We start from the raw sequence: 24,441 nt of genomic DNA on the forward strand, positions 1-24,441 counted from the left end.
CAGGAGTGAGAAAGCACAGAGAAAAGGCTGGATTGGGCAACAATCCCAGAGAAACAGTCATGTAAGGACACAGCAAGCAGGTGGCCATCTGCCAGCCAAGAAGAACCTATAGCAGAAAGCAAACCTGCCAGCACCTTGACCTTAGTCTTCCAGCTTCTAGAACTAAGAGAAAATTAATTTATATTGTTGAAGCCACCCAGTCTGTGGTACTCTATGGCAGCAGCCTGAGTAGATTAATACACCCAACAATTCTACTTTTAGGAATTTATCCCGAAGATACCTCAACAATGTAAAATATGGACACACGAGATTAGACATTACAGCATTACTGCAAAACAGCTAAATGCTCAAGTACAGAATGGTTGAAAACTAGTATAAACATATGTATAAAATGATACGGAGTCATTTTTCAGGACCTATTATTAAATGAGGAAAGCAAAGTGCAGGACTAAGCAGGGTGGCTCACACCTGTAAGGCGAGCAGATCACTTAAGACCAGCCTGGGCAACATGGCAAAACCCCATCTCCACAAGAAATAACAAAAATTAGTTGGGTGTGGTAGCACATGGGTGCCTGTAGTTTCAGCTACTTGGGAGGCTGATGTGGGAGGATCACTTGAGTCCCAGAGGTTAAGGCTGCAATGAGCCATGACAGTGCCACTGCACTCCAGCCTGAGCAATGCAGCAAGACCCTGTCTCAAAAAAAAAAGGCAAGTGCAGAAGAGCTTCTATACTTTGCTAGCATTTGTTTAAGAAAGAAGGGAAAATAAGAAAACATATATATATATATATATATATATATATATATATATATATGCTTATTTTTACAAAAACAAACACAGGACAAATAAACCAGAGAACAATGATATCGGTCACAATAAGGGTGAAGGAGAAAAGGGCAGAAGGAATACAAGAATGTATGACACCTCTGGGTATGTATACCTCTTACATGGTCTTGACTTTTGGAAGCACGTTGATGGTCTACATATTCAAACATAAAATAAAATTAACAAGTATGGGAAGGGGAAAGAAACCTAAATTTGAAAGTAAACTAAAAATAAACCCAACTGTTAGTTTAAATGAATACCAAATCCACACTAGAGAGGGTTAAAAAAGAATCGGCAAATACAAGGCTGGGTGCAGCAGCTCACGCCTATAAACCCAGCACTTTGGGAGGCTGAGGCGGGCAGATGAGGTCAGGAGTTCGAGACCAGCCTGGCCAACACGGCAAAACCCTATCTCTAATAAAAATACAAAAATCAGCCAGGTATGGTGGCACACCCATCTACAATCCCAGCTACTTGGGAGACTGAGGCAGGAGAAATTGCTTGAATCTGTGAGGCGGAGGTTGCAATTAGTCAAGATCACACCACTACACTCCAGCCTGGGGAACAGAGTGAGACTCTGTCTCGAAAACAAAAACAAACAAAAAGCCCACAATATTTGGCTTCATATCATAGTTTTGGGTAGGGTTAGGGGGAGGACTGCAAACAAATCCTCAATTTTATTTTATTTGGTTTATTCTTGTAGAGGTATAGGCAAAGCAAATCTAAACTATTCTAGAGGTATTATGGGACTGGGCGAATGAGTAAAGGTGTTGATGATGCTAGAAGCCAGGGTTCTTGCTATGGAAGGAGGGACATACTAATATGAAATAGGGAAAAGTAAGAAAGAACCCTGTGGTAATGGACTAAAATCGAAGCTATCTGTGTGAACTCTTGATTTCTAAAATATGTACATATATAAATAGGTGCCCATGTATATGCATGCATACGTATGTTGTGTGTCTGTGTATATGTGTGTGTATGTGTGTGTCTGTGTGTGTGTGTGTTTGCATATATTTCCTAGATCTGCCACACTGAAAGAACACAAAAATAGACGTCCCGAGTATACGTGGCACCCACGTCTGGCCCTAACACCACCTCCCACTAAAAAGAATCAGGGCTCAAGCCGGTGCGGTGGCTCAAGCCTGTAATCCCAGCACTTTGGGAGGCCGAGGCAGGTGGATCACGAGGTCAAGAGATCGAGACCATTCGGTCAACATGGTGAAACCCCGTCTCTACTCAAAATACAAAAAATTAGCTGGGCATGGTGGCACGTGCCTGTAATCCCAGCTACTCAGGAGGCTGAGGCAGGAGAATTGCCTGAGCCCAGGAGGCGGAGGTTGCAGTGAGCCGAGATCGCGCCATTGCACTCCAGCCTGGGTAACAAGAGCGAAACTCCGTCTCAAAAAAAAAAAAAAGAATCAGCGCTCCTTGGAGAAATGTCTGATTCCAGGGCTGGAACAGCAAAGTAAAAGATAAGCCTGGAACAGCTTTTTGTGCCAGAAAGTATGGGGGGGAAAAAAAAAGGAAAAAAAGAAAAAAAAAGGAGGCAGGGAGTAGGTATGTCACCAACACAGGACCCAGCTTGAAGGAACCCCTGCTGATTAAATCAGGGATAGTTTGAGCACCAAAATAATTAATAAGTGTAACAAACTATGAAAAAAATTAAAATGTATGCTTCTGTATCAATGATTGATAAACTGATAAGAAAGGAGAATTGTTTTTACAGTAGCATACCATATGCCAACTGAGAGAGAAAATACTAGAGTTGGAAAGTCATAATTTTGTAACTATAATAGCAAACTTCATGGCTAGGCATGGTGCCTTATGCCTATAATCCCAGCATTTTGGGAGCCCGAGGCGGCAGCTTGCCTGAGGTCAGGAGTTCGAGATCAACCTGGCCAAACGTGGTGAAACCTCATCTCTACTAAAAATAGAAAAATTAGCTGGGCGTGGTGTCACGCGCCTGTAATCCCAGCTACTCAGGAAGCTGAGGCAGGAGAATCACTTGAAACCAGAAGGCAGAGGTTGCAGTGAGACAAGACTCTGCCATTACACTACAGCCTGGGCAACAACAGCAAAATTCTGTCTCAAAAAAAAAAAAAAAAAAAAAAAAAATTCAGGTAAGAATTATTAAAGGATGTTAAATCTAAGGAGAAATTTTGTTGAGGAGTAGAATATTTGCATAGTCTTAAAATGTGTCCTTACAGGTTGCTTATCGGTTCAAGGGTAAAAATATAGCAACTATAAAGAAATTAATCAACACTGACTGGATAAGTGTCAAAATTAACATCACCAACAAGGGGCACTGTATACTCTGAGAAGGATACAGTAAAATGCTCCATCCAGGAATGCCTAAATCTACTCATAAGGAAACTCCAGACAGATTAAAAAATGAGAAGCATTATGTTTAAAAAGTCAATGTGAAGAAAGACAAACAGCTGAGTGTGGTGCCTGTAATCCTGGCTACTCAGGAGGCTGGGGTGGGAGGATCATCTGAGCCCAGGAGTTCAAGGTGCAGTGGTGTTTGCACCACCATGCCGCAGCCTGGATAACAGCAGAGCAAGACTCTATCTCAAAAAAAAAAAAAAAAGAAGAAAGACAGACAAAGTAAGCTTGTGGAAACGTTCCAGATTCAAGGAGGCTAGAAACATGACAATTAAATACAACACCTAATCCTAGACGGAATCCTAAACTAGAGGGGGAAAATTTTACAAAGGATATTATTGGATTAAGTGACAAAATTTGAATGTGGATGATAAATAAAACTATCAATGTTGAATGTACTGAGGTTGAGAACTATAAGATTATTATGCATAAAAAAAACTGCCAGACAGTGGTGAATGTCTATAGTCTCAGCTATGTCTATAGGCAGGGGGGACAGCTTGAGACCAGGAGTCCAAAACTAGCCTGGACAACATAGCAAGATCCCATTCCCCCAATATGTTTAATTAAAAGATTCTGAAATATTTAGGATTAAAGGGCTATGACAAGTGCAACTCACTCTAAAGCAGTTCAGAGAGAAAGAAAAAAATGAATACTAAAACATGTAGTGAAATATTAATAATACATGAATCTGAGTAAAGGATACTATTCTTTGTCTTCAACTTTTCTGTAAGTTTAAAACTATTTCCTGTACAAATTCTCTATTGATGCTATAACAAATTACCACAAACCTAGTGGCTTATAACAATACAAACTTATCCTACCATCTTCTGGAGGTCAGAAGTTTAACAGGAGTCAGCAGGGCTACATTCCTTGTGAGGATCCAGGACCAATCATTTCCTTGACCTTTCTAGCTTCTAGAGGCTACCTGAATGTCTTGACTCAGAGTATATCACTCCAATCTCCACTTTAAATGTCACATCTCCTTCTCTGACTCTGACCTTCCTGACTCCCTCTTTTTCTTTTCCTTTTTTTTTTTTTTTTTTCCTGAGACAGAGTCTTGCTCTGTCTCCCAGTCTGGAGTGCAATGGCAAGACCCCTGGCTCACTGCAACCTCCGCCTCGCAGGTTCAAGAGATTCTCCTGCCTCAGCCTCCCGAGTAGCTGGGATTACTGATGCCTGCCACCACGTCCAGCTAATTTTTGTATTTTTAGTGGAGATGGGGGTTCACCATGTTGGCCAGGCTGATCTCAAACTCCTGACCTCAAGTGATCTGCCTGCCTCGGCCTCCCAAAGTGCTGGGATTACAGGCATAAGCTACTGTATCCGCCCGATTCCCTCTTATAAAGACCCTTGCGATTAAAATGGGATCACCTTACAGATGCAGGATAATCACCCCACCTCAAGATCCTTAGCTTAATCACATATCAAAGTCTCTTTTGCCATGAAAGGTAATAGTTACCTGTTTTGGGATTAGGATGTGACCATCTTTGAGGGCCATCGTTCTGCCTGTCACATGCCCCCTTCCCAAAATGTTTTTTAAGGCATCTTTGGGGAAGTACATTTGAGTGATAGAACTAAAGAAAACTAAGGATGTAATTACTGTAAAAGCTGGGTTACCCTTCTAACCCTGAAGCAGTTACCCTTCAGGGGAAGAACATAGAGGCAAGAGAAGGAAGTCTGAGGTGCTGATAACATTGTATCTCCAGCCTACATGGTGGTTATAAAGCATCCATTTGTTCTATATTGTCTTCTGATGTGTGTTACATTTAACAATTCTAAAGTTTTTTGTTTTTTTTTTTTAGAAAAACTCTAAACACAAAGAAAAGAGGAAACTTTTTAAGCTTTTATAGATGTTGGGTGTTTTTTTTTTTTCTTTTGTAGAGACAGGGTTGCACCATGTTGACAGGGCTAGTCTTGAATTCTTGGCCTCAAGTGATCCACTGGCCTCAGCCTCCCAAAGCACTGGGATTACAGGCATGAGCCACTGCATCTGGCCCAATGTTGGGACTTTTTTTATTTTTTTGAGACAGAGTCTTGCTCTGTCTCCAGGCTGGAGTGCAGTAAGCCAAGACTGGCGCCATCTTGGCTTACTGCAAACTCCACCTCCTGGGTTCAAGCGATTCCCCTGTCTCAGCCTTCCAAGTAGGTGGGACTACAAACATGTGCCACCACACCCAGCTAATTTTTTGTATTTTAGTAGAGACAGGATTTCACCATGTTGGCCAGGATGGTCTCAAACTCCTGACCTCATGATCTGCCCGCCTTGGCCTCCCAAAGTGCTGAAATTACAGACATGAGCACCCAGCAGGGGCTTTTTGAGACGAAGTCTCACTCTGTCACTCAGGCTGGAGTGCAGTGGCCCGATCTCTGCTCACTGCAACCTCTACCTCTTGGGTTCAAGTGATTCTCCTGCCTCAGCCTCCCAAGTAGCTGGGATTACAGGCACGTGCCACCATGCCTGGCTAACTTTTGTATTTTTAGTAGAGACAGGGTTTCACCATGTTGGTCAGGCTGGTCTTGAACTCCTGACCTCGTGATCCACCCCTTTGGCCTCCCAAAGTGCTGGGATCACAGGCATGAGCCATTGCACCCAGCCGTTGGGACTTTTTAAAGGTAATTACACTAGTTCCTCTAAAATAACTATATATATGTGTGTATATATACATATATATATATATACACACATATATGTTTTATATATTTTACATTGTTTTACATATTATATATACATATTATATATATACACACACATAGAGACGAGAGAAAAACAAGGGAAAGAAATGCCCTGAGACTGGCATGCCACATCAAGACTTAACAAGTAGAGCCAGACTGAATTCTAAAGGCCTGAAAGTGTACACAAGTAACTTTCTGGATGTGGAAATGACTAGCAAACATAGGAGGAACATGGGCTAATGGTTTAAAATTCCCTTTTCTTTCTCTTTATTCTTCAACCTTCTCTTGCATAAATTTGCCCTAATACCCAAGTAAAAAAAGGAAGTTCTACAACTTTGCTTTCCTTACCTTACCCTTTGGGAGCCTAGCTCTCTAGTCAACTTGAGTTTACTTGCCAAGAAAACACTGAGTACTGGAAAACAAAACACACAGAATGCAATGGAGCAGGACAAGGAACAGACGGGACACCTAAGGGTCACACAACCGAAAGTCCTTTTGGAATTCTGAGTCATAAGGGTTCAAATAATCCTTAACTCTACTGGAAACTATATAATTTACAAGTAACCCTACTGGACAATCTTTTTTTTTTTTTTTTAAACCTTCTCCTCTTGCTCCGCCCCACAATCTTTTATTTTTTTTTTTGAGACGGAGTTTCGCTCTTGTTGCCCAGGCTGGAATGCAGTGGCGTGATCTCGGTTCACCGCAACCTCCGCCTCCTGAGTTCAAGCAATTCTCCTGCCTCAGCCTCCTGAGTAGCTGGGATTACAGGCATGTGCCACCATGCCCAGCTAATTTTTTGTATTTTTAGTAGAGACGGGATTTCACCATGTTGACCAGGATGGTCTCGATCTCTCGACCTCATGATCCACCCGCCTTGGCCTCCCAAAGTGCTGGGATTACAGGCGTGAGCCACCGCGCCTGGCCCACAATCTTTTAATGAATGGAGAAATGCTCTAAATTCTGCCCTGCCTCACAATGCCATCTACCAAAAGAAACTTTTCTCTTACTGAATTACCTAAATTTAATTTGGAACCAAACAATCTTCAAGGCAATGGCATAAATCTCTAGAGCCATTGTTTTTGTTTGCTCAGAACACATCATATTCCTGCCGCAAGCCCATTCATTGAGATGAATGAAGACCAACCAACATCAAATTCTTTACGGCAGGGGTTTAATTATACTGGGCCCTGCTCCAAGTTCCCCATTACTTGGAGCTAGAACTGTCTTACTCCATTAGGTTGGCCACCCAGGCTGGCGCCTGAAAGTTCTAATGGTATTGACCTTCCACTAAGCAGTGAGAAGCAAAGGGTGAAGTAACAGGAATTTCCTGGGGCAGTTTTGTCTATGAAAATAAATGTGTTTCTTTATGGCTAAGTCACAGCATCACTGAGCCTCAGTTTCTTTTTTGTATAATAAGGCCTCAACCATACATGCAAAAGCTTCCTCTAAAGAAACTTATGTACAAGCCTAAGTCACAGTTCACCAAGTTCAAGGTCATGTCCTGCCTCATCAGTCCTGGGTTCACGACCCTAGCCCTCTCATTCAAACTGCAGCTCATGATTTACCACTAACAATCACCACATCATCACAGGCCCTTCACTGGTATCACTTTTAATCCAGCACCCTGGGCTCAATTGGGGCAGAACTGCAGGAACAATTAACAAGATATGACAAAATCTAAAGATGTCAAGCTTGGGGAAAAGGCCAGTAGAAAGCAGTATGGATTAGCCCAGCAGGAAGCATTTTCTGCTTTCTTAAAACTCAACCATCCTGGCCAGGCATTGTGGCTCATGCCTGTAATCCAGCACTTTGGGAGGCCAAGGCAGGCAGATCACAAGGCCAGGAGTTCGAGACCAGCCTGATCAACATGGTGAAAACTCGTCTCTACTAAAAAATACAAAAATTAGTCAGGCGTGGTGGAATGCACCTGTACTCCCAGCTACTCAGGAGGCTGAGGCAGGAGAATCGCTTGAACCTGGGAGGCAGGGGTTGCAGTGAGCCAAGATCATGCCACTGCACTCCAGCCTGGGTGACACAGTGAGACTCTGTCTCAAAACAACAAAACAACAACAAAACTCAATCATCCTTTCCATGAGATGGGATATAACCCAGGTACAACTGCCAGAGCTGTCAACAGGTAGAAGGGAGGCCTCTCTCCAGACACAGACCTGTAAGTTCACATTCCACTACAGGATAGTGAATAATCTGATCCAAATGTGTAGCATTCAGAATGTAAATAATTTATAACCCTCTGCCTTGATGGTACATGCCAATTACCAGAAACAAAAAATAATTCTCAAATTATATTCACATATATCACCTTTTAGGAACTCCAGGTATAACGAAGGTTTGTACCGTACAAAAAAGGCCTTTAACCTGGACTAGAGAGTCTAGGGTTCTAATTCCAACTCTGTCACAAACCAGGTGTAATTAGGCAAGTCATGTCACTTCTCTAGGCCTCAGCTTCCTCCTCTGTAAAATAAGGGAGGTGGCCTGGCTTACCTGTAAGTCAAAGGTCCTATAAACTTTTTACATGTTTCCACAAAACCTAAATAATCACCTGCTAACAAAATAGATTATGTGTGAGGGATCTACCAATTCACTTTCTGATATTCTATGCAAAGAAAAAGAGGAAATATGCATACTTCCCCTATACTCATATTTTCTTTCTTTTTTTTATAGCCAAATCCTGTAAAATTGCTCTGGGCAGGTGATAATGAAGTTCATTCATATAAAGAAGTTATTCAAATAAGGCAAAGTGGTAAAAAGAGCATTTGGCTTTGCAACCAGATAGGCCTATGCTCAAATTCTACCACTTATCAGCAGCATGACCCTAGGTGAGTTACTCAGTTGCTCTGAAGCTTAATTTTGTCATCTATAAAACAGACAATACTTCGGTCTCAGGTTTGCTCTAAGGATTAAATGAAACACATGTAAAGTCTCTGGCACACAGTGGTATAGAATAAACACAAGCTTCCCCCTCTTCCTTTTTATATGACTGTGCAGCACTAGACAAATGCCATCTTTGCGCTCCCTTTTAAAGCAGCACTGGAAGCTAAATTAGGCTTTGCTGAGTCATTTCCATTATTCTTTAAGAATGTTCCGAAAAGCTGACTTTGATTGGCAAGTCACTGTGTGTTATTAATGAAATACTGTGTTAAGCTGTATAAGCTTCAGAAAAAAAGAGTTTTGATTCTCCTGGCTTATAAATTCTATTTATTCATACATAATTACAAGAAAATGGAGAGGTTCTTAAAATGCGGACAAATATTCAAGCATCGGCTTTTATACTGACCAGAGAAAAGAACTTCTCATGTATTGTCTAAAGATCTTTACCTATTAAAGAGGGGTGAAGAGCATCTCCCCTCACTAAAGGATGTACCACCCCACTTATCGTAGATGAGCACAAAGAATCCTTCAGCCTACTCTTCTAAAAGCTTCACTATTCCTCCTCAGTTACTTGAAAGCACTAGTTAGCAAGGCATCTACTCAACTTACATTTATTCCCAAAGACAGACCGTGGTCCCTCTAACGTTTGTGATGGGTTAATAGTGAAGAGAGATCTGCTGCTGCTTCTTAATGCCACTCCTTCCCTCCCCTCCATGTTGTATCCCATGGGATTATTACAAGTCTTATTTGGTACAGCAGTAATTATAACAATAACAACACTTATTCAGCACTAACTATGTGCCGTGCGTGCTCTGCTCCAAACACCTTAAACTTATTATTTACTCTTCATATCAACACTGTAACATAAATACTATTATTATTCCCACTTTAGAGCAGAACTCTGAAATATCTTTGGAATATATCCCTTCCTGAATATGCCACAGACCCTAGTCTTCTTTTAATAGACAGTTGGTACCTGCCTTGGTACCCAACTCCTTACCTCTCAAGGTATCCTCCATACTACCTTCAATTATTATTCTACAGTGCAAAGTTCATCACAGTCCTTGCTTAAAATCTTAGCTAATTTGTTTCTTTTTTTCTTTTGGAAACAGGGTCTCGCTCTGTCACCCAGACTAGAGTGCAGTGGCACGATCATAGCTACTGTAGCCTCGACCTCTCGATGGACTCAAGAAATCCTCCTCCCACGTCAGCCTCCCAAGTAGCTGGGACCACAGGTACACAACACCATAAAGTGCTAAGATTACAGGTGTGAGCCACCACGCCCAGCCTTAACTATTTTCTTACTATCTATAGGATTTTACATTCAAAATCCTTAACCCACACAAGAACTTTCACAACTTGAATGCCATGTAATTTCTACTCTTAACTCCTACCTCTTCCTTATTCTACCTCTTTTTAGGCACCAGCCTTAATGAATTCCTCACTCTCCTCACAAATGACATTTCCTCTGCCCAGAATGCTCCCTGCCCCCACTTGCCTGCCTGGCACAAACTTCTGTCTCTTCAAGACTGTTCAATTGTCAGCTCCCTTATCAAGCCTTCTCCAACCACTACAGAATTTCTCCTCTGGGTCCCCACTGCACTTATCTCACAACACTACTTCTGGAAGAAATTTATTTCTCATCCCCTAGAGTATGGGATCCTTAAGAGCACAGTCCATTGTTGGTACATAATACATATGTCCTATATATTATGTCTACCTGATATGAAGTAGACATTTAATAAATAGTGCATGAATCAGACACAAAAACTTGTTCAAAACTACCATCTCAACTGAAATGAGACAATATATGAATCTTGTAAATATTTCCTTTTCTTATTTTCCTACCCAACATCAGAACTCAGGGGGTTTTACAATTTTCCTTACAACCAAAGACAACTATCCCATCTTCATTCTAAATTAGTTCAAAAGATGAAACTAAAAATCCTGCAACTCCCCTTATGTGTGAAAAATCCTAAATTATACACTAAAGCTTTTATATAAACATTTTCTTCTTCAGTGACTAACACTAACTGGAAAAAAAATCCTGCCTGAGGGACTTGGGGAATGCAGACACATTACCCATTCTGCTCAGTATAAGACTTCACGCTACAATATGAGCAGAATTATGTAGTTTCTGCAACTATAACCTATTCAGGTTCTCTAGGCAGCCTGAGAAATCCCCTGTTGCTTCAGATGGATCTATAAGCCTTCAAATGTTCCACTGCACATGGTTTTGAATTACTGTTTTTCATTACTGATGTGCTTTCTACTGGACCCTGCTGTGAGATAAAGTGGAATTATAGCAGCATTACTAGGCTAAAGAATGATTGAGAGATATACAGGGTTGTAATATACTTCTTGAACTTGTAGGCAGGGAGACATCTTTGAATCTTAATGCAAGAGAGGAAAGAATGAAAAAATAAGGTGCAGCTTATCTGCAGATCACACAGATGAAGAATACCTTGCCCATGTCTGTGAGCAGCTAAATCCTACATTAAACACTCAGGCTTAGGGAACTGAAGCACAGGGATGATAGTGATAATGTCTGCAGTCAAACAATATTTCTTATATAACTGATAAACATAAAGCTGATTTCAGGGAATGCTATCCTAAAAGGTAAAATTCAGTTTCCTTGAAGAGTCATGGGTGACGTCAAGGACAAGTGTGCTACCAAACAAAGAGGAAAAAGAGGCTGATTGTTTTAGTATATGTGCTGCCGAATCGAGCACAAGGCTGACTGTTTTAAAGGAAGAAACAATTATGTTAAAGGAAGGGTGGTAAGGACAGAACGAGACCTGAGAGTAGAAAAGTTGCCTATTGTACCAAAAATGTGACCTTCACAACAACATTTAACAATGAAAATTAATAGCTGTGATTGAATTCTCAGACTGACCTCCTGATGACCTTTTACTCTGGTATAAGGGTTGTAGGTAGAACCTGTGGCTGTGATAATGTATCAATCCCTATGAATAATATTATGCCATATGGTAAAGCTGACTTTAAGGAAGAGAGATTATCCCAATGAGCATAATCTACACATGAACTGTTTAAAAAGCTAAGTCTTTGGCTGGTGGCAGAAGTCAGATCTGACACATAAGAAGGACTTGATGAAGCCAGAGCAGCCATGTATCAAGGGAACCACGCCTTCAGACCTACAGACACAAGGATCTGAATTCTGCTAACAACCTGAATGAACCTGAAAGTTGATTCTTCCCAGGAGCCACCAGATAAGATACCAGCATGGTCAACATCTTGATTTTGGCCTTATGAGACCCTAAGCAGAGAACCCAGTCCAGCCCACTAGCTATTCTAATCTACAGAACTACGAAACTACCAGAGAACTGTGAGATGATACACAGGTGTGGTTTTAGGCTAAGATTGTAGTAATTTATTACATAGCAATAGAAAACTCATAAGATAGGGTAAAATGATAACCTGACATTTTAACAGAATCTTTCATATCAGAGATCCCAAAAGCATTTGATGTACTTCACATGAGCTATAAAAAAGAATAAATTCACCTTCTCAAAAAAAAGAAACAAAACATTAATACCAATCAGGACTGAAGGCAGATATCCTAATGAACATGTCCCTAGATAATATCTGATCCATATATTTATTTTGAACAGTTCGAGAATAGCATATGATTTGGAGTTGAATAATAACCCAAGCACAAGTGGAAAGCTGTGCTGCTCCCTTTTTTTTTTTTTTTTTTTTTTTTTCTGAGATAGGATCTTGCTTTGTTGTATAGGCTGGCTAATTTTTGTATGTGCTGCAGAGACAAGTTTTCACCATGCTGCCCAGGCTGGTCTCAAAACTCCTGGGCTCAAGTGATTCAACTGCCTGAGCCTCTCAAAGGGCTGGGACTTCAGGTGTGAGCCATTGGGCCTGTCTACTGCTCTTTTTTAAACCCTCAAATACTGTGCAAATTACTATCGAACTGTAGTCAAGGCTGTTGCCACTTGAGAATGCCTGCTGGAAGACTGGTATAGTTGGCTAGCAGGTGGTCAGTTGGTTAGCAAGCAACCATCAAAATGTCTTCAGTTTCAACAAGATATTTTTTTCCCACTCAAATAACTTTTCCTCAGTGACTCCCAGGACTATCAACTATTTGTTCTATCGGATTGCATAAATCAGAGCAGATACTAGATCTTACACTTTGTATCACTGCTCTACTTAACACTGAGACATCCACTAGCTGTGGCACCTACAGCAAGTTACTCTCTCTAAGCTTCGATTCCTTCATCAACCTCATAGGGAGGGACTGAAGATTAAACAAAATGAACATAGGAGGCATTTAGAACACTGTCTAGTAAAATGCGAAGCTCAATAAATATTTACTATTTTACATATCACTCAATTATCAATTGACTGAATAAAAAAACAAAATTAGCTGGGCATGGTGGCACACACCTATAATTCTAGCTACCCAGAAGGCTGAGGTATGAGAATTGCTTGAACCCAGGGGGCAGAGGTTGCAGTGAACCAAGGTTGTGCCACTGCATCCCAGCCTGGGCAACAGAGTAAGATGCTACCTTAAAAAACACACACACAAAAAGAACCAATTGGAACTTCAAGAGATAAAAAATGAAAGAGCTGCCCAGGCACGGTGGATCACGCCTGTAATCCCAGCACTTTGGCAGGTCTACACTCAGATCACTGAGGCCAGGAGTTTGACACCAGTCTCACAAACATGGTGAAACCATGTCTCCACTAAAAATACAAAAATCAGCCAGGTGTGATGGCACATGCCTATAATCCCAGCTACTCGGGTGGCTGAGGCACTAGAATCACTTGAACCCAGGAGGCAGAGGTTACAGTGAGCCGAGATCACGCTACTGCACTCCAGCCTAAGCAACAGAGCAAGACACTGTCTCAAAATATATATAAAAATAAAAAAGGAAAAATAATTCCATCTAATGGGATTAACAACAGATTAGACACTTCCAAAAAAAAAAAAAAAATCAGTGAACTTGAAAACACAGCTATATAAACTATACAACCTGAAGCAGCCTGGGTGATGGGATCAGTCATACCCAAACCTCAGCAATACATAATATACCCTTGTAACAAACCTGCACATATACCCTCTGAATTTAAAATAGAAGCTGATTTCAAAGTGCCAAGTTTAGTTCAGGGCAGCTTCCCTGTTCTGTTAACTAAACTCTGGGACATCGAAATGGGATATGGAAGACTGGTTAGAATATATTATTTTATTCATTTGCCTCCCAGCTTATAAAAATGCCTGCTTTGGTCTAGTATATAAACAGTTAAAGATGCCCAGAAGAGATAGGACTGAAGAGGCTGAAGACTTACTGAGCTTGAACTAACAGACAAGTTACATTCAGTTTTAGGACTTGAACTAACAGACAAGTTATATTAAGTTTTAGGAAGTTGGGTCTGATGAGCTAAAACAAAAAGAAACTAAATTATTTTCATACATGGCTACTTTTCAGAAATAAAAACAAAACAGAAGCTGAAATTTGTTTAAAAAAAGAAGATAAACAGATTTTTAACATTATAAAACAGAAAAAATAAAAATTCTGAATAAATATTTAATTTTATTTCTTTTTTTTTTTTTTCATGAACCATACATGAGACTTAAGGATTATTTAACTATTTTTGAAAAACTGAAACAGGAAAAAAGTCTGGTCAGAATCTCAGTAACTTGTGTATAATATCAAGCAATTTTTCTTTTTTTTTGAGACGGTCTCAGTCTATTCCCCAGGCTGTTCCCCAAGTGACACCATCTTGGCTCACTGCAACCTCTACCTCCCAGGTTCAAGCAATTCTCGTGCCTCAGCCTCCCAAGTAGCTGTGCTTATAGACATGTGCCACCACACCCAGCTAATTTTTGTTATCTTTAGTAGAGATGGGGTTTCGCCATGTTGGCAGACTGGTCTCAAACTCCTGACCTCAAGTGATCCACTCACCTCGGCCTCCCAAAGTGCTGGGATTACAGGTGTAAGCCACTGTGCCCAGCCTCAAGTATTCTGATATACATGTAATCAGAGTTCCAAAAGGAAAAGAGAAAAAAGGAAAGAAAAGACATTCAAGAAAATAATGGCTGAAAATTATACAAAACTAGAGTGAAACAGCAAGACAGCAGACTAGGAAGCTCTAGGCCCTCATTCCCCCAAAGACATATCAAATAACAACATACAGACCAAAGTAGCATTGGGAAAATCCTAAAAACCAGTTAAGAAGTTGCAGGAACCAAACATACACCTAACCATGAAAATGTCACACTTCAAAGTGGTAGAAAATGTTGTGGCATTTTCATTCATCCTTGCCCCACTCAATCTATCCCACCCTGTCCCACCGATGAGAAGAAGCTGCCCAGTTTCTAGCTCCTCCCTCAGGATGGAAGCAAAAATAGAACTAGCTTCAATGTTCTGGCCTGTCTGGGGCAGCCTGAGGGACTGGTTTCTGGTGGCATAGTGTGGATATCAGCTGGAGGCCACTGAAAGCAGTAGCAGGCACATGGTGGGGTGAGAGAGTGCAGATTATGAGTAACTGGGACAAAAGGATTGCTGGCAGAGGAATATAATAGACCACCTAAGGGTCCAAGAATAAGCAGGGGTGAGACTCAGTGAAATCAGGACATTTAAAAGCAGCTACATATACAGGGGAACTTTAACAAAAAAAAGAAAAAAGCACACACTATGATCTAGGCATGGTGGCCCATGCTTATAGTCCCAGCTACTTGGGAGGTTGAGGCAGGAGGATCACTTAAGCCCAGGAGTTCAAGGCTACAGTGAGCCATGAATGTGTCACTGCACTCCAGCTTGGATGAGAGTAAGGCCCAGCATTTAAAAATTGTGTTTAATAGAAAAATAAGCCAGGCGCGGTGGCTCAAGCCTGTAATCCCAGCACTTTGGGAGGCCGAGGCGGGCGGATCACGAGGTTAAGAGATCGAGACCGTCCTGGTCAACGTGGTGAAACCCCGTCTCTACTAAAAATACAAAACATTAGCTGGGCATGGTGGCGCGTGCCTGTAATCCCAGCTACTCAGGAGGCTGAGACAGGAGAATTGCCTGAACCCAGGAGGCGGAGATTGTGGTGAGCCGAGATTGCGCCACTGCACTCCAGCCTGGGTAACAAGAGCAAAACTCCATCTCAAAAAAAAGAAAAAAAGAAAAAGAAATGGCACATGCACAGGCCCAAGGAAGATACATCCCCGGAAAAGGTTTGAAAAGACTCTGGGATAATCTGAGATAATTTTTTTTAAATTACCAAAAGAATTAAGCACAACAGTATCTTATAAGTCCTTGAAGAAAGAAAAATTCATAAAACCATACCAATAAAAATTAGATAAATTACAAAGTAAGGGGAGAAGGTAGATCTCCTGCTTATAGTAGGATGTAGAAAGCTAACTACTAAATGTGGAGAGAATGCTTTAGAGTTGGAAAATGATGAATTTGCAATGATCATGGTTAAAGACTGGATCAGGCAAGAATAATCAATGGAGGCAGAACCCAAAGAGAGATGTTAATGAGGAACAGAATATTTGCACAGTCTTTAAGTATCTCTCTGCAGACTGCTTATTAGTTGCAAGACAAAAATAAAATAGTCATTACACTGAGGAGAAATTGGGTAGCATTCTGATTCAAGTATAACATCATCTATGTAAGGTAGATGCAGATTACATGCCCCCAGATGTGATAGCCTGAGGACACAACATTACCTATATAGTACTCTGACTGAGAAAGCGCAACGTAAAGCTAAACACAAGGAAACATAAGAAAAACACAAAATAAAGAATGCTCTTGAGGCTGGGCATGGTGGCTCACACCTGTAATCCCACACTTTAGGAGGCCAAGGTGGGTGGATTGCTTGAACTCAGGAGTTCGAGACTAGCCTGGGCAACATGGTAAAATCCCATCTCTACCAAAAATACAGTTAGTCAGGCATGGTGGTGCATGCCTGTGGTCCCAGCTACTCAGGAGGCTGAGGCGAGAGGACAGCCTGAGCCTGGGAGATTTGAGGTTGCAGTCAGCCAAGATAATGCCACTGCACTCCAGCCTGCCAGCCTGGGAAACAAAGTGAGATCCTGTCTCAAAAGAAGAAAAAAAAAAAAAACACAGAATGCTCTTTTTACAAAAAAAAAAAAAAAAAAAAAAAGCTAGATACTATATGGGATAAATACAAGGAAAAAAGGCTAAACAGGACTATGTTCTTCAGCTATGTCAATAACATAAAATTCAGAAAGGGTATGAAAATGTTCCTGCTAAAAGAGGTTGAAGAGACATAAAAACTAAGCTGGGTATGATATCTATAATTCCAACACTTTGGGAGGCTGAAGCCAGAGGATCACTTGAGGCCAGGAGTTTGAGATCCTCCTGGTCAACATAGCAAGACTCTGTCCCTACAAATTAAAAAAAAGAGAGGAAGAGAGACAAAAAACTAAATGCAATGCCTGATCTTACCCTGGATCTTGTACTGAAGGGGGAAAATATTATAAAGGACAGTATTAGATCTTATGCCATTAAAGCTTATACTGTTCTATGGTATATTCCTTATACTATCTTTATACAAATTTTTGCACATTACTTCCAATTAAAGAAATCTTAAAAGTCTGCCAGATAAGAATGACAACAAATTTCTCTTTTTTTTTTTTTTTTTTGAGACAGAGTCTCACTCTGTTACCCAGGCTGGAGTGCAGTGGTGTGATCTCAGCTCACTGCAGCTTCTGCATCCCAGGCTCAAGCAATTCTCCCTGCCTCAGCCTCTGGAGTAGCTGAGATTACAGGCACCCACCACCACACCAAGCTAATTTTTGTAGAAATGGGGTTTCTCCATGTTGGCCAGGCTTGACTCAAACTCCTGACGTCAAGTGATCCACCTGCCTCGGCCTTCCAAAGTGCTGAGATTACAGGCATGAGCCACTGACCCCAGGCAACAAAAAATTTCTTATTAGAAACTGTACCTGGCCAGGTGTGGTGGCGTGTCATCCCAGCACTTTAGGAGGCTGAAGGAGGTAGACGGCTTGAGCCCAGAAGTTTGAGACCAGCCTGGGCAACATGGCAAAACCCAATCTCTACAAAAAATACAAAAATTAGCTGGCATGGTGGTACACACTTGTAGTACCAGCTACTTGGGAGCCCGGGAGGTGGAGGTTGTGGTGAGCCAAGACTGCACCACTGCACTCCAACCTGGGTATCTGAGTAAGACTCTGTCTCATTAAAAATATATATATATAAAAAAATAAAGAAACTATACATTCCAGAAGACAGTGAAATTTTGTGTTCACAGTGTTGAAAGAATAAACTATCTACTTAGAATTCTATAACTAGTAAAAATCTTTGAAAAAAGAAGGTGAATTAAAAATTTTTTCAAACAAAAGCTGAGATAAATTATTTCCAGATCTGAACTGTAAGAAATGTTAGGCTCAGCATGATGGCTCACGCCTGTAATCCCAGTGCTTTGGGAGGGCAAGGTGGGCGGATCACCTGAGGTCAGGAGTTGGAGACAAGCTGGCCAACATGGTGAAACCCTGTCTCTACTAAAAATACAAAAATTAGCTGGGCATGGTGGCAGGTGCCTGTAATCCCTCCTACTCAGGAGGCTGAGGCAGGAGATCTCTTGAATCTAGGAGCGGAAGGTACAGTGAGCTGAGATTACGCCACTACATTCCAGTCTGGGCGACAGAGCAAGACTCTGCCTCAAAAAAAAAAAAAAAAAAAAGAAATGTTACAAGACGTTGTTTTTATAAAGAAGCAAAACAGACAACAAGAAGGCAAAAGCCAGGAGGAGGAATGGATAATATATTGTAAGGTTCTTGCATTAAACATAAGGTGGTGTAATATTACTTGAAGGTAAACTGTGATAAGTCAAAGACATGTATTGTAAACCTTAGAGCACTTATTTAAAAATAAATAAAACAACCATAGCTAATAAGCCAATTTTTTGATGAAATAAAAAAATTTTAAAACCCTCCAAAAAAAAAAAAGAAAGAAAGAAATTTCTCCTGGGGTCAGTTAACAAAAAAATTTAAAAAAGAAAATGAATGAATGAATGAATTAAAACCCTCAATCCAGCTGGGCACAGTGGCTCATGCCTGTAATCCCAGCACTCTGGGAGGCCGAAATGGGTAGATCACCTGAGGTCAGGAGTTCGAGACCAGCCTGACCAATGAGGTTAAACCCTGTCTCTACTAAAAAAAAATACAAAAATTAGCCAGGCGTGGTGGCATACACCTATAGTGCCAGCTACTCAGGAGGCTGAGACAGAGAATCACTTGAACCCAGGAGGTGGAGGCTGCAGTGAGCTAAGATTGTGCCACTGCACTCTAGCTTGAGTAACAGAGCAAGACTCTGTCTTAAAAAATAAAAAAGTAAAACTCTCAATAAAAAAAAAAATGGGCTACAAAGTAAAGACAAACAGAAACAAACAAAAAAAGAAAAAAGAAGACCAAAGAAAAGAATAAAGAAGAGACAAAGAGAAACAAAGAATAAAATGGTAGATTTAAATCCACCCATAGTTAGAATTACATTAAATGCAAATGTTCTATCTACTCCAGTTAAAAGGCAAAAATGCCAGGCTGCAATTTAAAAAAAAGAAACAATACCTAACTATACGCTGTCTAAAATAAACCTATTTTGAACATAAAGATATAAATATGTTAAAAGTAAAAGGATAGAAATTATAGTGTAAACACTAATCAAAAGAAAGTTAGAATGGTTATATTAACATCAAAAAAGTAGACTTCAGAACAAGGAATATTAACAGGAACAGAGAAGGACTTTTCATAATTCTAAAAGGATCTTATCAATAAAATGTGAAAAAAACTGATAGAACTGAAAAGAGAAATAGATGAATCCACAGTTATAGCTGGAGATTTCAACACTCCTCTCTCAGCAATTAAAAGAACAAGTAGATAGAAAATCAGCATGGATATAGAAGACATAAAGATAACTAACGACCAGTATGACCTTTATAATATTTATAGGACACTGTTATGGACTGTATGTTTGTGCACCCTCCAAATTCATGTTAAAACTCTAATCTCCATAGGACAGTATTTGGAGATGGGGTCTTTGCGTGGTAATTAGGTCATGAGAGGAGAGCCCTCATGATGGGATTAGTGTCTCTATAAGAAGGAAAAGATGGCCAGGCATGGTGGCTCACGTCTGTCATCCTAGCACTTTGGGAGGCTGAGGCAGGTGCATCACCTGAGGTCAGAAGTTAAGAGACCAGCCTGGCCAACATGGCAATACCCCATCTCTACTAAAAATACAAAAATTAGCTGGGTGTGGTGGCATGCATCTGTAATCCCAGCTACTCAGGAGGCTGAGGCAGAAGAATCGCTTGAATCTGGGAGACAGAGGTTGCAGGGAGCCAAAGATGGCACCACTGCACTCCAGCCTGGGCAACAGTGTGAGACTGTCTCAAAAAGAAAAAGAAAAAGAAAAAGAAATGCAAAACACATATCTGATAAAGAACATGTATTTAGAACATGTAAGAATTTTTATAACACACAGTAAGAAACAAAAGAAATTTAAAATGAGCAATAGAATACTTTCTTTAAAAAAAGGTTAAAATAGTACATTTTAAGTTATGCATATTTCACCATAAAGAGAAAAGCTAAAATACCATCAATAACAACAAAAATGAACAAAATATTTGAAAAGGTACTTCACAAAGGCAGATATACAAATGGCCAATGAGCACATGAAAAGATGCTTTGCAGCATTAGCTGTGAGAGAAATGCATGTAAAAACTACAATGAGCAACTATGATGAGATGCCCACTAGAGAAAGTTAAATTAAATAAAATAAGATAAACACCACTAAGTGTTGCTAAGAATGTGGAGCAACCTAAACTCTCACACATCATTTGTGGCAGTGTAAAAGAGGGACAACCACCTTGGGAAAAGATCTGACCATCTCCTATAAAACTAAACATACACCTGCACATGATCCAACAATTACACTACTAAGTATTTAACCAAGAGGTATTATACTGAACACAAAGATTTGTGCATAAATTTATAATGGCTAAAGACTATAAACCATCCAAACATCTATCAGAGTTGAATGGAGAAAGTGGTAAATTCATGCAAAGAAATACCACTCAACAATAAAAAGCAGCAAACTCCTGTAACACAGAACATGAATGACTCTCAAAAATATTATGCTGAACCAAGAAAAGCCACACAAAGGCTACATATTATATAATTCCATTCATATAAAATTCTAGACCTAATAGCAACACAAAGTAGATTAGTGGCTGCCTGGAATCAGTGGTAGGAGGGAAGAGGGGAGGGAGTGGGGATTAACGGCAAAGAGGAAACAAATATTTGAGGGTGATGTAAATATCAATATCTTGTTATGATGGTTGTTACACTGGTGTATATTATCAAAACTCATCAAGTCATCTTCCTAAACCAAGTGCATTATAATATTATATATAAAGTATCTCATTAAAACTGACTTTTAAAACAGAATGGAAAAAACTATGAAAAAATTTAAAGTTTACATTCCCTTAGCCCATGTTATTCTTCCTCTTAGAATTTATCCCAAAGAAACCAGGAGTCAAAGACAAAAAGATGCATGTATAGATGTTCACTGCAGTGTTAATTTAACTCAAATAATTTCCTCTAATGTTCCATCAATGAAGAATGATTAAACTAGGGTACATTCATAGAATATTTCGGAGCAATTAAAAATGAGTTAGATTCTTATGTATGGACGGACATGAAATATCATAAATATTAATAAAAAAGGTAATAACAAAACAGAATGTTTTTTGTTTGTTTTTTGGGGGGTTTTTTTGGTAGAGACAAGGTCTTACTACATCGCCTAGGCTGAACTCCTGGGCTCAAGTTATCCTCCTGCCACAGCCTCCTGAGTAGCTGGGGTGCCTGCCACTGCACCTGGAGAATAAATGTATTTTACAAATAAATATACATGTATCTTCAAAAAATTTGTGAGCTAAGAGATTTTGTACTAAGAGATGCTATCTTTTTCCTATGCTATTAAGCAAGGGAATGTTGAGATCATCCCTATTTTAGAGATGAGGAAACTCTCAGAGATGTCAAATGAGTTTCAGAGGAGCCAAAAGAATGAAAAACCAGTCTCTCAAAAAACAACTACTATCTCAGTGAACAGGTATATGCTCTTCAAACCTTCTAGAAGAGAACTCATCTAAATTGAGATCATAAATGCAGAGTACTACTGAAAAAATGCCTACAGGCTTTCATAGCCATCTTTGTGTCATTCTAACATCAAAATACTAAAAATCTCTTCCATATAATGTCGATAATGGGCCCTTCCTTATTTTCTCTTTAATGCTGTGCTTATTTCCAGCTGTTATCAGGGCCTGATTTGAAGACAGAAAGGAGACTATGTTAATATGCAGTCTCCCTGAAAGCAGGAAGGAAGTCCTTTGGACTGATTAAGGCCAGCATGATATTTACAGCGAACAAGCTCATTCTGGCCAAATTAAAGCAGTAATTTCAATGTTTGTTCCCTGTCAGCCATATCAGCAGGCAAAAAAGAAAAGAAAGCAGACTTGCATGCACACGGCCAGAAAAAAAAAAAAAAAAAAAAAAAAAAAGGCTAACGTTACAATCTACTTGTTTCATACCCAGTATTTGTATCATTCCAAAAAATACATACAATGACTGAGCTTCAACTAGTTCGCATTTACAAGGTAAAATAATTTCAAAACTTACCAGCCTCCAGTTCCCCCAGAATTACTGGGCTGTATTGAAACCTTAGCATTCCTGATCTCCTACCCCACCTTCCCTTCCCATTGAGAATGAAATCATCTTGTTATGAAATGTTAAGGGGAAAAATGATTTTCTAATGGCTTACTGATATTAATCTCCACATATATGTATTTGCCTTATAGATATGGCCTTACTTAAGCACATAAATGTAAAATTAGTCACTTAAAAATTGGTTTTACAAATACAAAAATCAACCAGGTATGGTTGATTAAACTCATTAAAACTGACCTTTTACAGTTACAGGTGGTGAGTACCTGTAATCCCAGCTACTCGAGAGGCTGAGGCAGAAGAACTCCTCGAACCCAGGAGGCAGAGATTGCAGTGAGCAGGGAGCACACCACTGCACTCCAGCCTGGGCAACAGAGCAAAACTGTCTCAAAAAAACATACAAAAAACTGTTTTTACAATTCTGTATTAAGCTCAGGCCATCTCTTGTATTTGCCCAATATGAATCTATTCTCCTTCACAGCCCTCTTCATAAACAAGCGATTTTACTAATTCTCATCTCCTACCCCACAAAAGTACTTGCTTTCTAATTAATACTTTTTTTTTTTTTTTTTAAAGACAGTCTCGCTCTGTCACTCAGGCTGGAGTGCAGTGGCATGATCTTGGCTCACTGCAGCCTCTACCTTTTGGGTTCAAGCAATTCTCACGCCTCAGCCTCCTGGGTAGCTGGGATTACAGATGCACACCACCATGCCCAGCTAATTTTTGTATTTTTAGTGGTGATGGGGTTTCGCCATATTGGCCAGGCTGGTCTTGAACTCCTGACCTCAAGTGATCTGCCCACCTTGGCCTCCCAAAGTGTAGGCATTATAGGCGTGAGCCGCTGCACTCAGCCTGGTTTCTAATACTTCTAACACTACATGTACATCTCTCTAACAGCTAAGACTATCTTTAGCAATAGGGACCTGATCGAAAAAAGAAAAGGAAAAGAAAAAGGAGAAAGAGAAAGGGAAGGCAAGGAAGGAAAGAAGAAAGAATCTTGTAAAAATTTTCCCTCAAAACATTTTCACTTTGCCACAACTTTCAAAGCTACCCTTTATCTACTCTTCACACTTCAAATAATACTAACAACTTTAACTTAACTGGCAGTAAAATACAGGAGGAGTAGCAGCTACCATTTATTAAATGCTTATTATGCATCAAGTACCATGGAGTTCTTTATGTCATCTCATATATTTATTTTGAGACAGGTTCTCACTCTGTCACCCGGGCTAGCGTACAGGGGCACAATCACGTCTCACTGCAGGTTTGACTTCCTGGGCTCAAGCATCCTCCTACCTCGGCCTCCCAAGTAGTTAAAACTACAGATTTGTGCCACTACTCAGAGCTAATTTTTTATTTGCTGTAGAGACAGGGTCTCCCTATATTGCCCGGGGCAGTCTTGAACTCCTAGGCTCAAGCTATCCTCCAGCCTCAGCCTCCAAAGTGCTGAGATTAGAAGGCCTAAGCCACCTTGACCAGCCCGTCATCTCCCTTAATCCTTCCTACAGCCCTCCCAAATAGGCTATAAAGATTTGGAGAAGCTGCCGAGCTCAGTGGCTCATGCCTGTAATTTCAAGACTTCACGAGGCCAAGGCATGCGGATCACCTGAGGTCAGGAGTTTGAGACCAGCCTGTCCAACATGGCAAAACCCACTCTTTACTAAAAATACAAAAAATTAGCTGGGTGTGGTGGCAGGTGCCTGTAATCCCAGCTACTCAGGAGGTCAAGGCAGGAGAACAGCTTGAACCTGGGAGACAGAGGTTGCAGTTAGCCAAGATCGCGCCACTGAACTCCAGCCTGGGTGACAAGAGCAAAATTCCATCTCAAAAAATAAACAAAACAAAAAAAAAAAGATTCGGAGAAGTTCATTTGCCCAAATCCACACAGACTGAAAAACCCAGAATCAGAACTGTCCATCTGTCTCAAGAGCCAAAGATATTAA

General features: G+C 40.3%; 1 protein-coding gene and 1 non-coding gene across 8 annotated transcripts in view; one reads left to right on the forward strand and one right to left on the reverse strand.

Annotated features, from left to right (window-relative positions):
- The window catches only part of ASCC1 (activating signal cointegrator 1 complex subunit 1), a 141,882-nt gene that overhangs the window by 84,364 nt on the left and 33,077 nt on the right, over positions 1-24,441 (reverse strand). The gene's annotated exons all lie outside the window — the stretch shown is intronic.
- On the forward strand, positions 13,888-14,016 carry LOC120367471 (small nucleolar RNA SNORA36 family). The gene has a single exon (XR_005581852.1). It is a non-coding gene; the product is annotated as a small nucleolar RNA SNORA36 family (small nucleolar RNA).

This window comes from Saimiri boliviensis, chromosome 12, assembly GCF_048565385.1.
Source record: "Saimiri boliviensis isolate mSaiBol1 chromosome 12, mSaiBol1.pri, whole genome shotgun sequence".
Classification (NCBI taxonomy): domain Eukaryota; kingdom Metazoa; phylum Chordata; class Mammalia; order Primates; family Cebidae; genus Saimiri; species Saimiri boliviensis.